This window comes from Lissotriton vulgaris, chromosome 6 (genome assembly GCF_964263255.1).
Source record: "Lissotriton vulgaris chromosome 6, aLisVul1.2, whole genome shotgun sequence".
In the NCBI taxonomy this organism is placed as follows: Eukaryota; Metazoa; Chordata; class Amphibia; order Caudata; family Salamandridae; genus Lissotriton; species Lissotriton vulgaris.
The window spans coordinates 1,413,906,202-1,413,920,707 of record NC_141694.1 but is presented as its reverse complement, the minus strand read 5'-3'; the positions used below and the strand labels follow the sequence as shown (position 1 = coordinate 1,413,920,707).

Below are 14,506 nucleotides of genomic sequence, written 5' to 3'. Positions count from 1 at the left end.
AAGTTGCGCAGCGGGGTTGGCTTTACGTATGGTAATAAAATATTACTTTACGTTAAAAAAAGCAAACCTAGAAATTCCCTGAGAAAAAACAAAGGAACGTTATAGTTAGGTGAAATGTTCAGTAACAAACAGCCCAACCGGATGAACCATTTAAAATCTAACCAATTTGTACTTAATGATTATGATGCGCGCACAGGCCCATACCTGGTTAATTTACATAATTAGCAATTATGTGTGCTTTACGAACCCCAGTCTGTGGATACATTCCAGTGTGAGCACTGGTAAGTCTGTTCCACTGCTTCTTCCGATTGAGGGCACTTGATCCCTCAAAACTGAGCTTTTTGCATGATCACTTCATACTTTTGTTTGTAGAGTCTTGAGAATTGGTTATTTCTACCTTTTCCCTTCTATTCATTTCCAATGTTGGCTGCAAGATAACTGGCCTTGCAGCCTTTATAATGGTTCACATAAGGCACATTTCCTTATGAGACACTTTCTTACATTATTGAATGTACTTAGTTTTCAGAGCAATTAAGTCTTGAATCTCAAGCTTTTCAATTGTTTGCATTTCACTTTATGATAAGCACCATTGGACACTCACATTCCATTGTGTTTTGCACCCAATATGTGTGCTGACCCTCAATCACAGTTGTTATTCAATCATTATGTTTATTTCCACAGCCTTTTTAGGTCGAAGACTACAAGACAGCGCAGATGTCTGGTTTGCTAAAGACATCTTGGGGCCATCTGGAAAGATTCCCCAAGAATGCAATCTGCCCATTGCTTACCATTGGCCTTGGGGTTTGTAACTCACGTTTGCTTGCTTTATTTGTTTCAGGCTGTTCAGCTTGAGTTCGTCCCTCGTGTGGAGCATTGCCTATTTACTATACCTTCAGAGTGCTTCCTTTCTTTAACAGTCCTATAAATCTTGTTCTTATTTTGTCACATTTGCAGTGCACTCAAAGACATAACTCAAATGTCAGGCTCAGGCTGTTGAGGGAGCTTTGTGTTTACTTTTCTTTCTCCAACTTCAAAGTGAGAGGATTTAGGTGACAATCTTGCTGGGAAAGAAGGGCTTTTTTCCGGCACACAACAAAGTTTAAATATATGTAAATGATCTGTGCAGACATTTAAAACAAGCATTTGTAATGCAATAGGTCTCGCAGTTACACAAGTTTAAGCTATTGGCATTGTAAATGACAATGCCTTTTATTTAAGTTTTTAAAACGAAAATAAAAATAAAAGGCCTTGTTATTTGCAATGTCAATAGCTCAAACTTGTGTAAATGTGAGACCTATTGCATTGCAAATGTTTGTTTTGTATGTTTGTATGATTCAGTGCTATTGTGTGTGCTAAAGTTCTTCACCTGCCAGTGTTTCTGAGCTAGTTGATGTGACTGTGCTTTGCCACCAGTGTGTGCTAGTCACACTCTGCAGGAGGGCAGGAGAGCATATGAGTGCTGCGGTTCACACTCTGCAGGAGGGCAGGTGGGTGCTACGGCTCACTCTCTGCAGGAGGGCAGTGGGTGCTGTGGCTCACACCCTCTGCAGGAGGGCAGGTGGGTGCTGCGGCTCACACCCTCTGCAGGAGGGCAGGTGGGTGCTGCGGCTCACACCCTCTGCAGGAGGGCAGGTGGGTGCTGCGGCTCACACCCTCTGCAGGAGGGCAGGTGGGTGCTGCGGCTCACACCCTCTGCAGGAGGGCAGGTGGGTGCTGCGGCTCACACCCTCTGCAGGAGGGCAGGTGGGTGCTGCGGCTCACATTCTCTGCAGGAGGGCGATGTGGGTCACACTTTCTGCTGAAGGGCAGGTAGGTGCTGCAGCTCACTCGCCCTGCAGGAGGGCAGGTGGGTGCTGCAGCTCACCCACCCTGCAGGAGGGAAGGTGGTTGCTGCTGCTCACACTCTCTGCAGGAGGGCAGGTGGGTGTTGTGGCTCACCCATCCTACAGGAGGGCAGATGGGTGCTGCTACTCACACTCTCTGCAGGAGGTTGTTACGGCTCACCCACCCTGCAGAACGGCAGGTGGGTGCTGCAGTTGCTCTCCCTGCAGGGGGGCAGGTGGGTGCTGCTGCTCACACACTCGGCAGGAGGGCCGGTGGGTGCTGCTGCTCACACACTCTGCAGGAGGGCCGGTGGGTGCTGTGGCTCACCCACCCTGCAGGAGGGCAGATGGGTGTTGCGGCACACCCACCCTGCAGGACGGCAAGTGGGTGCTGCTGCTTACACTCTCTGCAGGAGGGCAGGTGGGTGTTGCGGCACACCCACCCTGCAGGACGGCAAGTGGGTGCTGCTGCTCACACTCTCTGCAGGAGGGCAGGTGGGTGCTGCCAGTCGCTCTCCCTGCAGAAGGGCAGGTGGGTGCTGCCGCGGGGGTCCCGCCCCGCCCCTACAAGATGCAGGTTAGGGTCTTCCGCTGGGCTGCAGCTAATCTCCGCCTCCCAAGCCCCATCCGGCCTGCGCTGGGAGTCCGCAGTAGCCCGCTCTCCTCTCCGAGCCCAGGAGTGCATCGTGTCTGATCAATATCCGATTAGGTGCCAATTCTCTGCTTTTCTATGGCTATCACCGGGTGATGTATGAGGCTTCACCCGGGGGTCACCTGGAAAAAAAAAAAATCAAACAAGTGAACTTTTCAGTTAATAGACTAGATTGAATATTATTTGTGGGTCCAAATTTCACAGGTTGCAGGGGGAGGGGCAGAGAAGTGTTGCTGTCCGAGGAGGGTGCGCGCATCACCTCATTTAATCAACTAAATGGGGATGGGTTTATTGGGGGGGGGGGGGGGGCAGACAGCCTGAATCTGTTCGATGGAGGATACAGTGACATTTGTATCGGGTGGAATATTAAGACATTGGGTCTCCAAGGGCAGAGGCTACAAATGCAGAAGGTGAGATCCTGGGGGTCAAAAGAGGGGGCTGTAGACAGAGCAGCAGGGTACCCGGGGGAATCTCAGGAAGCACGTGCTGATAGTGGGGGAGTCACAGATATGGTGAGTGGGTGGCCAAAGAGAAGCTTAAACAAGTGCTTGTCTGCCTTGTATTAGTTGTGGCGCGCAGTGAAACTAAAAGCTGAATCAAGCACGCGGTGGGATCGTGTGAGCACGCAGTGGGAGCGTGTGAGGCAGAGAGGAGACGCTATGCGCCTGCACATCGCCTGTCCGTGTGCGCACATGGTTTGTCTCCCTTAGCCACCAAACCAACAACAATAGTCTCGCCAAGGCAAGGCAGTGCATGCGCTGCATTCGCTAGGCGAGACCTAAAAATATAATTAGGAAAGGACAATTAATTCTGCAGTGTGGTGGATTTTTTTTTTATACGAACAAAACAAATCAATACACTAGGTGATGACATTTCCCCACATTATCATTTGTATGCTGTATAGTTTTAGCAGTAAAACTGTATTTCTGTGCAAATGTAATGTGTTGTCTGTACGCCAACATCATCGCCCCCCTAGCCATAGACTCTTACCACTACGTCCTACTCTGTGACCTAGATTTTCACGTAAATGACCCCAACTCCACCTCCCTCATGGTGAACTTGAACAACATTGGACTCACCTAATTGGTCACCGAACCCAAGCACAAACCCAGACACACTTTCGACTCCATCTTCACCTCCAGCAACAGAATCAAATTTAGCCACATCACAGAACTCACATGTACCAACCACACTATTGTTCACCTCACCATCTACGACACTCAGCACACCATCACCAAGAACTACAGCTCCTCCCACTGCAGCTGAGGCAAGGCAACTGATACACAGTGGACACAGGCCCCCGAGCACCACCCAATCTGAACCTCCATCAGACCTTGACCAATCCATCCAGAATTTCTCTGCTTAGATCACCGAATGAGCCCACAAGAGTTGCACCGATGAAACCTGAAAAATTCAACAAAACCTTAAAAACAAGTCAGCTGGTACATCCCAGAGCTCAGAACCACCAAATGCAACTGCTACCAACTCAACAAACAATGGTGCACTACAAAGAACACCATCGGCAGAGCTACTCAAAAAGATGCCCTCAGCAACTACCACTTGCGCATCAAGGAAGCGCAAAGAGCAGCCCGCATCAACACAGTAGCCAACCACACGAAAGGACTCTTCAAACTAGCCAAAGAATTTGCCAACCCGGCAGCCACAGAGAACACCATTCACCCATCCCAAGAACTCTGTGACACCCTCTCAGGCTACTTCCACAGCAAGACCGCCACATCTACAATAACTTCGACCCACAACCCACTGCCCTCAACATCAACAGCCCCAACCAACAAGTGCACACCAGCCAAATGGTCACCACCTGGTCCTCGCCCACCACTCAGACCACCTTGGCCATCATGTCATCCATCCATTTTGGGGCACCCGCAGACCCCTGCCCTCCCTGCCTCTTCAACCTTGGATCCAACCCAATCAGCCCGAAACTAACAAGCATCATAAATACCTCCATATCCACAAAAACAGTATTTGCGTAGTTGGAAACACGCAGGAGGTCAGACCCCTCCAAAAGATACCCTCCGCTGACCCCAGCAAACTCAAAAATTGACATCCAACCTCCCTGCTCCCTTACTTGGCCAAAGTACCCGAGAAGGCCACCAAACAACAGCTCACCGAATAGCTGGAACAAAACATCCTAATTTACGCCTCCCAATCTGGATTCCATGCCAACCACAGCATTGAGACTGCTCTGATCACCGCCATAGAAAACATCAGAACCCTACTCGAACACTTGGAGACCGAGGCTCTGATCCTCCTCGTCCTCTCTGTGGCGTTTGACACCATCTCCCACCACATCCTCATCAACAGACTTTACAAAATAGGCATTTGACAAAATGCCCTCACATGGATCACCTCCTTCCTCACAGGTTGCTTTCCTTCACCTTCGAACCCAAGGACATTATACCGAAGGCATACCCAAGGATAAACCCTCAGCCCCACCCTATTCAACACCTACAAGACAACCCTCTCAGACATTGTCAGATCCCATGGCCTCAACATATTTCATACGCAGACAACACTCAACTGATTCTCTCACTCTCCGAAGACCCCTCCACTGCCAGAACCATCTTCTGCAACGCCATGACCAACGTAGCCAACTGGATGAGGGACAACTGCCCGAAAGTCAACTCCAACAAAACAGAAGTTTTTGGGAAAAACACTTCCATCTGGGACCAGCCAGCCAGCAGAACTTGGACGAACACCCACACCAACAGACCATGCACGCAACCTAGTAATCACACTTGAAAGCGAACGGAAAATGAAAAGGCAAGTCAACACAGTTACCTCTTCCTGCTTCCACACCCTGTGCACGCTTGGCAGAATCTTCTGATGGATCTCAAACAGCAACAAAAAAACGTCACTCAGGCCCTCCTCACCAGCCACCTCAACTACAGCAACGCTCTATACACGAGCATCTCAGCCAAGCTCCTCAGACAACTTCAGACCAAACAGAACGCAGCAGCCAGACTCATCCTGGACCTCCCGAAAGGACCCATATAACGCCACACCTCAGACACCTTCACTGGCTTCCCATCCAGAAGAGATGCCAGTTCAAGATCCTCACTTTGCCTACAAAGCTATATACGGTAAATGACCATCCTACATCAACCATTGATTGAATTTCCACTGACCCTCTAGACACCTGCGCTCCTCCTTACTTTCCCGCATCCATCGCAGCCAGGGTCGCTCCTCCTTCGCCACCAAGACCTAGAATGACCTGCCTCTCCATCTTTGAACAGCACCCTCCCTGGCGGACTTCAGAAAGAATCTCAAGACCTGGCTCTTCGACTGAGATGTTGCACCCTCAGAACCTAGATACCCCTAGGGGTGACAGTACTGCGCTATACAAATGTTGATTGTAATGTCAGTGTGCTACCACACCATGTAAACTCCACTTTACCCCACTCTACTCTAATCTCCACCCCTCCACACCACTGCACTGTACTATGCACCACTACACGCTATGCCACTCCACTCTGTCACTGCACGTAACACCATCACACTCGACGCCTCGCTACTCTACTGTGCAACACTCTACTTTATGGCAATACACTGTATGCCACCCTGCATCACTGAACTCTTCACCATTGCATTCTACACCTCTCCAGTATAGGCAACTCCACTCTGCACCACAGCACTCTACTCTGCACACTCCATTCTATTCCACTCTACCCTGCCACACTGTCCTCTATGCCACTGATCTCTACTCTGTACCACTGCACTTTATGCCACTCTACTCTACGCCACTACACTCTACCCTGCACCACTCTGCCATTTCACTCTACTCTGAAACAATCCACTCTATGCCACAGCACTCTATGCCACTCTACAATCTGCAACTGCACTCTACGCCACTCTACTCTAAACCACTACACTCTACACAACTCTTCTCAAAACCAATGCAGTCTACACCATTATATAGTACAACACTCTACGCCACACTGTTCTGCACTACTTGACACTACGCTGCTGCACTCTGCACCTCTACACTCTATGCCACTCTACTCTGCAACACTGCAGTCCCTGCCACTGCACTTTACCCCACTGTACTCTACTCGGCAACACTGTATGCCACTACACTCCATGCCACTGCATTCTAAGTCACTGCACGCTAAGCCACTCTTCATGACTCTGTGCCACTGCACTCTAGGCCTTTCACTCTGAACCACTGCACTCTATGCCACTCTAGTCTACTCTACACTACACCACTGCATTTTACTATGCTGCAACACTCCACTCTGACACACTGCACCACTCAATGCTATTTTACACCACTCTCCTCTATGACTCAAACTTGTAGCCATGCTAAATAGATGCCACAGTGGTGTACAACATAGCTAAACACATTAGCAAAGCCAAGCTCTTACATAGGTGAGACCTATTGATGTTGCCAATGCTTGTTTAAAATAAAGAGTCTGTGGGCAAAGGTAAGAATTTCCTCAAGCTGTGTGTTTATACAATCTTAGTTTACTTTACCGGTCTTAAGCTTACTTTTCTCTCTATGCTTTTCTATGGTGCTAGTACTTTGTTTTGACCTGATGATGACCCCCCACAAAAATGGGGTTGTAATGCTGACATTTAAGTTTCAGACTGGATTTAGTTCTCAACCTATAATGGGCATAAAGATTAATCCAAAACTTGCTCATGGCAAAATCTGAAGTAGCCAAAACAAATTTCTAACGAGTTGTTGTGCAAGGTTTTACGTTTTCTATTAACTTATTCACAAATAAAGTGTATTGTGTCATTATTTCACCTGAAATGCCTCTGTAAATGTTATGTGTGGTCTCGTTTATTTTCCATATAAATAGTACTTTAATCAATGATTTTTAATGTGTGCTTTGATATTGCTCATTGCCTGCGTACTGATGCTAAACAATAGGAATACATTGAGGAACCCATAAGTTGTCAAAATGGAAAATGACTCCATCGAAAACATTGAATTGTTTTTGTGTTACACAGCCAGCACCCTATTCTGGGTATATTTATCACATCCAACCCCCAGACCAGTGGTTGTGAGTTGCAGATGCAACCAGTCATATGCCCATGCTACAGAACTACCCCCAGGGCTTTATGTGGGCTGGGTCTCACCGGTTCTGAGTACCAGCAGTTTTTTACAGGGGGCCTCGAAACGGGTCTCTATCGGCTCTGTTTTGTGCCATGGCACAGGAGCGGTTTCTTTCCCGACTGCAGTGACAGGCACATGGATGTGCGTGTGCTCACACTGCTCACTTCTCACTATTGGAGAAGTTACGGCATGAGGTCATGCCAGGTGAGCGTTCTAGGGGAAAGGCAAGCCTTTAAGAGTCATTTTCTCTCTGAATTACCCTCCTCTTTTTGAAACTCAGGAGCAGCAACATTGTCGTGGTATCATCAAGGGTTTAAGTGGAAACGTTTTCAATATTATATGCAAGCCTTAGTTGCTGCTTATTTATCTTAAGCAACTAACAACCATTGACAAAGTCAATAGTCCTCACTTGTAGGTATGATGTTACTTGTTGTATCATATCTGGATGCAATTATAGAAACAGCAAAATACAAGTCAGAAGGCACACTATGCCAAGCACAGATTTTTCGCTACGTGTTTTTAAACCACGCTCTTAATCACATTGGCCACGCCCATTTGAGAGACACCCTCAGTTTTTTCATCCCACTTCAACCCCCTTTACCTCCTCATTTGCTCAAGCAGAGGTACAGTGACCTGTGAGCATAAATTGCAGAACAAATCCTGTGGTTTAAGAGGTTGTAGCCCAGCGGTCGACCACAAAGCTGGGGAACCAGGGTTCAAGTCTCGGCAACGACGCTCAACAGCCTGTGATTCTGGGCAAATCACTTAATCTCCCTGTGCCTAACAAAAATTAATGTGTTCTTCTGTAATGAAACTGGTGCTCATGTAAAGCGCTCTGATACCCGATGTCTCGGGTCTAGTTCACGCTATATAAAACTCTTTAAAAACACAAAAAAATTCTGCATCACGATCTCCTCACCCCACACTTCGGACATCAGCTTTAGAACCAACATCTTGGCCTAGGGATGCAATGCAGGCCCAACTACCTGTCTGGTGCATGTGAGCCATGAGCCGCAGAACCGAGCCCTTGGGCTCAGCATACTTAGCAGAACAGCAGTTTGAGTCTTGGGCACGCAGATCTAAACCCTCTACGTCATCTCACTGTGCGCATTCTTTATGTTAGAAAGCAAGCAAGTGCTATCGGTCACGCGCAACAGCACCAAGCATTTCCTCTATGAACATGGACATATTACCCCATTTGAGTCACAGGGTGCCACCGTGTGACACACAATATCGGCCCCCATCACACGCTCTCCCAGTGAGAAGCCGATATCACCCGGTGGCGGGGAAAATTAGCTGAAAACTATTTTTGTTCAGGATTTATATAGCGTGAACTCGACCCAAAGGTATTGGAGCTCTTTACATGAACACCAGTTAAATTACACAAGGACACAATAATTTTTTGGTAGGGAGATTAAGTCATTTGCCCAGAATCACAGGAAGCTGAGCCGATACAAAAGCTCGGACGTGGTTCCCTAGCTCCAAAGTCGGCAACTCTGGCCATAAGGCCACAACTTCAGTAAATAGTGTTTTTCAAGCACATTTTCCGAGGCGCTGAACTGCAATGTCCATCCAGGACATCAGCACCAGCCTCAACAAGCTTTTTGGGGGAAGGGGAAAGGGGCAGGCTAGCGTTAAAAACTGCCTCGTAGTTACTTCTAGGTACAAGACCACGCCCCCTTCAAGGCCTCGCCCCATCCTCACACTGCGAGATTGTTCTTCAAGTTGGCAGGTAATGGTGGAGACCAAGAGTTTAACGTGTGATTTAATTGTCAAAGGTGGACACTGCTGGGGTCTTCAGTGAGGGTTGGGTGATTTGAGAACCTGTAATCTATACACCACAGTTTGTGACAGTCTTAGCTGGCTAGCTCTGCTGGGGATACATTTAGCCCTGGGTTCAACGCTTCCACGCAAGAGTACAGGGAGGAAACAAAGACCTGCAAATTCTATTAACCTACCGAGTCTCATTCCGCTTTCCACTGGAAAAAGGCAAAAAATGATTGCGCGTATAACCCCAAAACTGAAGTAAGTCTACATTATCCACTGACTTCAATTAGATCACCTTCTTAAACATAGGATTTCAACCTTATTGGAGAAGAGTCGACGTGTTGACAGGTATACATAAACGAAAACTGAAATATAATCATTCCATTTACGGATCTAAATGTTCAGGTGGAGAAATTAGAGAACTACCGAATAACCCAAGTGAAATAGGGAAATGCCGTCCTCTCTGAAACCATGAAAAGGAAACGTTACTCGGCCCAAGAAAGGGTGTTGGCGGCGGGGTGCAGAGCCAGCCCTTACACGTTGTACATTACATGCACACAGTGTGAGTCACAGCGGCCAGCAAAACCAATACAAATGCAGGGAGAACCGAAGGCAGCCCAGGGGAAGACACGCCACGCACGAATCCTGCCTTGATCACGCTCTGCACGCCCCCGGGCGTCTGCACGGGCACGGTTAACATCTGCTTTGAAGAGCGCTCCTCCACCAAGCCCCTGACCGACGACAAATCACAGAATAAGTGATTGACACCAAGAAAAAGGACACGGTATTGTAGCAAGAGTAAGTGAGACCCACAAAGAGAGTCTGGGCAGAAGAGAACCGATCCACTGAAAGGTCTGCACACGTTGCATTTTTTATTTTTTTTAAAATTTCCAGACACCACTTCTTTTTAACCTAGAACGCCTACGTCAACTGCCGCAGTGACACCTACCCAAGGGCAGGCGCCGCAGCAGCAGTACTGCACGGTATCAGGGCTGCATGGAGCCCCCGCTTCAGAGCGTTCGCTCCTGCCGCGGGAGACATGTGACTGCAACAAGGAAGAAGCCGGTGAGGAAGTGCCGCCGGCTCGGCCAACACCCATTGCCTTCCGGCGGCCCCAGCCGCGTCCCCCCAACGGGAGCCGGGTGGTATGCCGCACTCACCTGCAGGCACGACCCTCCTGTCCGTCCGTCTGTCTGTCAGCGCGAGCAGCTGGAAGAAACAGAGCAGGGAGACTGTCGGTCAAAGGAAAGCAGCAAAAAAAAAGCGTCTAGAGAGTTAAAAGTGAGCACGAAACAAGGAGCCGCCCCCAGCAGAGGGTGAAAGCCTATGAGGGCAGGCAGGGGCGGGAGCCGCGCGCTCGGTGCTGCGCTCGCGCCTCAGGCGGCAGCTTGCTGTCCCTCGGTCTGTGCCTGCTTCCTTGTCCAGCCTGCAGTGTTAACGCCGCGGGGGTGCTCAGGGACCGCGTCACACGACAGCCATCCGTTCATGCGTGGTCACTGTGAATTTTCTCTCCACCAGCTCTGCATCCGAGAATTTTCAATACATTAGAGCTAATTCGGAAAATTGCAATTTCATTTGTGAAAAATGAAAATCATGTAATTAATAAACTCCTGCGACTAACATAAATAAGGACTTGTGTAACAACATGTAGAGTTATTGAAGTATGCCGTACGGTTAAGGAAGCACCTCACTGTGTGTAACAAAGGGCGCATGGCAAGAGGTCGGTTGTGCAATTTGGTATCTGAACACCGCAGCATTCTCCTCATGATACCAGAGAGCAGAGCCCTTGGTACCCCAAGGCCGTCGCCCACCTCATCCAATCAAGGAGAACACGCTTGCTCGGAAGAGTATAGGCCAAAGTTCATTGGCGGCTTTCACTTACAAGTGACCTCTTCACATCCCCTTCAAGTTACACATTTAAATAGGAGACAACTTTGTAATATTTCCTTTTTGTACATGTTCAATGTCGGGCAATTCCTTCACTCCTGGCCATCCATCCTCCTGGTACCATCAAATGCTTCGTTCAATCAGGCAAGCCAGGTGGCTATGGAGTTATGCACATATGGTAGCCATGCTTAATCATTCATGACAAAACAAGCGCAAAATGTGGTCATAGTCTACACACAGAGATATTTCATTCATCTTCAGTTATTCGAGTTGCCATCCACATCAGTAGCCATGCCTCATTCATTCAGACACTCTTGGTGAGTCTTCACCTTCAATGGCCGAGCTTCAGCTGTCGAAGTTTAACTTCAGTCTGTCTGGCTTGCTGGATGGCTGTCCACTTTTGGTATGCCACACCAGTGAACCTACACGTCCAGAGGCCGTGCTTTAGTCACCCTCCAGCATAAGCCCTATTTCATTCGCCACTAGGCATGCTGGGTGGCTTACCACCTCCTGTAGGTTTTGCCTCATTCAGTCAGGCCACCTTAGCCCTGCCACCCCCTTAGCACATACTCTGTCGACATTAAATTGGGCAACATGGCGGCAGATTTTTTCTCACACCTATCACTGATTATCACATATATGCATATACTGCCATCCAACTTTATGAATCATAACTGAAATCATAAATTGGGGTGGGAAGACATCTTGGGGGAGGAAGCGCCGCTTTGGGACGCCATTGTGGTTTGCAGCCTAGTTGCTGCCTGGCCACCTGCACGCTCGAGGCTACTTAACCCTGCCCTCATGCAGGCGCGCAGCGTATGCGCGCAGCGTGGGCGCGCCGGAGGCTCGCCAGAGGCAAGCCCATCTGTGCCCATCAGGGCCCAGACGGGACCCGGGGCCACGACCCCTGGTTCTCGCTTGGTTTACTCCAGAGGTGAGTTGGAGTCTTTGAACTCCTGTAATCTTGATATCAGCCCAGAATGTGTTGCCTTTCTTGAGCGCGAGAGACTCCTGTTTACCCCCACTCCCCAGTCGGATCGGAAGGTGACAAGTCAAGCCCGAGGCTTACGCTTTGGCCTACTTAATACTCGCTCCCTGCAACGACACAATTTAGAGGTGTTCACCCTTCTAGAAGGAGGAGAACTAGATCTCCTGGGACTCACCGAGACATGGTTAGAGGATTCCTCTATGCCGGATCTCGTTGCCTCCCTACCACCCGACTTCTCGGCACTTTTCCACAATAGATCTGGAGACAAGAGGGGGGGAGGTGTTGCCCTCCTGTACAACTCACGCCTTTTGGTCGAAAGGGTCCTGATGGAAAATTTAGCAGGTGCGGAAGTGATGGGTGTTAAGCTGCAATCAGGAACGGACTGTTTGCTGATTATGCTAGTCTATCGCCCTCCGTGGACTACGCCTGACTTCCCTGACTTGTTCATAAGACTGGTACAGGACATTCGCTCAAGATATGACAAGGTAATGATAATGGGGGATTTTAACTACCATTGGGAGAAGGTCCCAAAAGATGGTCAGGCGTTACAGATTGATGAGGCACTAACCTCATTAGATCTGGTTCAACAAGTAAGAGGACCAACACATGCCAAGGGACACACTCTAGACTTGGTGTGGACGACAGTTCCTGTTCAGGACATGGTTGCGGCTCAGCCATGCGTGTGGTCTGACCACTACTTGGTGAGAGGCAAGGTTTTGGCAAATAGACAGAAAACAACAACTAAAGGAGGATGGAAGGCAGTTAGGAAGTGGAATAAGATCGATGGGGAAAAAATGGTAAATATACTTCGCACCAATTCCCTTGCTAACGATCGCCCCCTCAACCCAGAGGCCCTTTGTGGGGCACTCACGGACAAACTTCAGATTGCTATAGACACAGTTGCACCAATCTGTAGGGTGAACCGTTCGGATAGGAAACGAGGGGCCCCATGGTACAATGAGTCACTCAGAGCTCAGAAACGGGGGCTACGTAAACGGGAAAGATACTGGCGGAAAAACTATAGTCCTGACTCTCGCAGTAACTACCTACGGGCTCTCGCTGATTATAAGCAAGCGATTATAGCCAGGAAGTCCGAGTTCTACGAAGAGAGGATTTCTTCAGCCACGAACCCTCAGAAAGAAGTCTTCCGAGTCCTTACGGAACTCAGGAAGAACAAGGAACAGTCCCCGGACTTTAGTCAGGAGGATTGTCAGAAGTTCCAGGACTTTTTTACCAACAAAGTCATTGACTTGGTCACTGAAATTGCGGCAACCTCGCAAATTGACTGTCCACCGGTGGATGTCCCAGCCATACTGCCAATTACAATCCCGCTTTCTAATCTACCCTTGATCACTAAGGATAGTTTAGTCTCCCTCACGGGACGGGTTAAGTCCGGTTCTAGGTCGGACCCATGCCCACCTGAAGTGTTTAAACTTGCACTCCCGGGCATTGAGGAGGACGTGCTGAGTCTCCTGAATCTTTCTCTACAAACGGGCCAAGTGCCATCGGCCTTCAAGGAAGCTCGTCTGATTCCCTTGTTAAAAAAACCAGGGGCAGACGCAAAATGTCTGAAGAACTTCAGACCAATTTCCCAGCTACCATTCCTGGCGAAGGTTCTGGAGCAGCATGTCCTTATCACCCTCTCTGAACATCTGGAAAGTAACATGCTGCTAGAACCGAACCAAGCAGGGTTCCGCACGAACCACAGCACGGAGCTGGTGATGTTGTCAATCGTGGATGAACTTAGGAACAGAGCAGACAAGAAAATCCCGGGGGCCCTGGTGCTGTTGGACCTCTCCGCGGCATTTGATACCGTGTGTCATGAACAACTACTGTCGCGGATGAGGGATATCGGCATTCAGGGCATAGCACTGGCATGGTTCACATCCTTTCTTCAAGGGAGGACGCAGAAAGTGCAATTGGGTGACATGCTTTCTACCGCAACCTCGATCACTTGCGGGGTCCCACAAGGGTCGGCTCTGTCACCCCTATTGTTCAATATATACCTGCAGCCTTTGATTCGGATGCTTAATCAAATGGACTGTCAGGTATATAACTACGCAGACGACACCCAGATTATTATCCAGCTGGAGGATAGCCAGAATGCCTTTACCAGACTGCAAAACATTCTGAGAAGCACAGCTAACTGGATGTCCGGCAACTCCCTAAAAATCAACCCGGACAAAACCGAGGTGTTGCCGATTACCATCGCTGGCAACCCTTGGTGTGATCGTTTCTGGCCTGGGGAGTTGGGCACGCCGCCAGAACCGGCGGAGGTGGTCAAGAGTCTGGGCATCCAGGTGGAC

General features: G+C 49.0%; 1 protein-coding gene across 1 annotated transcript in view; it reads right to left on the bottom strand.

The window, feature by feature from the left end:
* Positions 1 to 10,688, bottom strand: part of ABRACL (ABRA C-terminal like) — a 105,760-nt gene extending 95,072 nt beyond the window's left edge. The window contains exon 1 of the mRNA XM_086927559.1: positions 10,486 to 10,688. The gene's annotated coding sequence lies outside the window, so the exon portion shown is untranslated. The remainder of the gene's footprint in view (positions 1 to 10,485) is intronic.
* Between the last annotated feature and the right edge of the window lie 3,818 nt (positions 10,689 to 14,506).